The sequence below is a fragment of the Rhipicephalus microplus genome, chromosome 3 (genome assembly GCF_043290135.1).
Source record: "Rhipicephalus microplus isolate Deutch F79 chromosome 3, USDA_Rmic, whole genome shotgun sequence".
Lineage (NCBI taxonomy): Eukaryota > Metazoa > Arthropoda > Arachnida > Ixodida > Ixodidae > Rhipicephalus > Rhipicephalus microplus.
Window position 1 is genome coordinate 46,619,548 of NC_134702.1, and position 1,656 is coordinate 46,621,203.

At 45.0% G+C, this 1,656-nt stretch overlaps 1 long non-coding RNA gene across 1 annotated transcript; it reads right to left on the reverse strand.

The window, feature by feature from the left end:
* Positions 1 to 688: 688 nt before the first annotated feature.
* Positions 689 to 1,364, reverse strand: LOC142803717 (uncharacterized). The gene is made up of 3 exons (XR_012894240.1): positions 945 to 1,364; positions 776 to 880; positions 689 to 720 (listed from the first exon to the last, which is right to left on the reverse strand). It is a non-coding gene; the product is annotated as an uncharacterized LOC142803717 (long non-coding RNA).
* Positions 1,365 to 1,656: the final 292 nt, after the last annotated feature.

Here is a 1,656-nt window from a genome sequence, read left to right on the forward strand (position 1 = left end):
AAGCATACACAGTGACCAAGCGACCCACAGTAAAGTGTACAGTTCGCCCGCATTTGCTACAAAAATACAGACAGGATACCCAACATTCTTTTTGAGGTTATGCAAATCCTTTCGAGCGAATACACAGTGTCCCTACTCCTCATAGCTGGTAACCAAAACAATGTATGCAACGAATGAGTGGTTAGTTTGGTGAGGCTGTCTCCGCAGTCTTTTGATAGTTTTCCGCTGTGCTGCTACTTTGGCTTGCAGATGTTTAATGGTTTGCTTGTACTTCATTGATGGAGACATTGTCGCTGGCACACAGGAACGCACTGCAATAAACAAAAAAATGGATGTAAAAGCGAAGAACAACTAATCCCATACGAGCACTTTCCTCGCTCTTTCAGACCCAAGGTGCACAACTTTCTGTGCTGCAAAGTTTTCGATTCCACTACCTAAAAACAAACCATTCACAATGTTGACAATGCACAAAAAAATGAAAATCACTGAGAGCCCACCCTTACATTTTGTAAGTGCACACGTAGTGTCCTTTTGAGGATAGTTTCCTCAGAATGTCCTAAACATAAAATAGCACTTTAAAAACAGCTGCAATAAAAGCACAGTCACCATTTTCTCTAGGGCACTCAGGCGTGGAGCTGTTGGCGGAGACGTATTCTGGAGGGTCTTGTGAAGCTTGTTCAGTGCCTCGGACAGTGCTGCCGGAACAGTCTTGCGAGCGGCCTGCGGAAGTCTCAATATCAATACACTCTGGTGTTGAAGTGAACATACAACTTACCGGTCACACAAGTTCTTTTTGTGACAGCTGAACGACTGGTTAAGGTTTTCTCTGGCAAGACAAAGTCAGCAGAAATTCTTTCACCAGCTACAAGGGAGCTGCCACCTGCAGAGGTTTGGTCAACAGTCAATTTGGGTAAAAAAAAAAGAAATCGCGACACTGAACGCACCCTGTTTATCGGGGCACCTCAATGTGTGGGAGCCGCTTTTTAAAGCCTTTACCGCAGGTCCTGAAGAAATGAAATTACGACAATGTGTCAGTATGAGGCTTAAAATAACACAAAATGAAGCTCATCCGCACCTTGCAGTGCAGCTTCTGCAGTCATGTCACAGTCACTATTTGAAGCGACGCTCAGAAAATCTGCATATATGTGCAGTTGGTACAAGTTACAAAGCTTGTAGCATGGGGAAACTTAAACAACTCTTTCAAACGCATAAATTAGTAGAACGTGGAAGAAAAGAGAAGGCACCAACAAGGAAACAAGTAATTTGTGATTTTTGGAATTATCAACAGTGCCAGCTTTCACTGATGAAAGGTACAGATGCTCGCGTCCGTGGCAGACGCAGCACGCGTCGCCTCGTCTTGACGCCGTGCCGCTATACTGCATACGTTGCACAATGTTTCCGTCTAGCCGCCGCACAGAGCCGCAAACTTTTTTTTTAGCGAACCTCCCCGTCCTTACAAGCTACAGAAAAAGGTTACAACTGCGTGAATGAGACGCCACGTAAGAAACAAACTTGCACACACGAAGCGCAACGTGTGTGTGTGCATCTTTCTATGTTTGTTGCATGGTGTCTTATTCGCACAGGTGTAACCGCTTTCTGAAAAAAAAAAAAATTGCCCGCAGCTTCCCTCGGGGGAACACTGAGGAGGATGCGGAG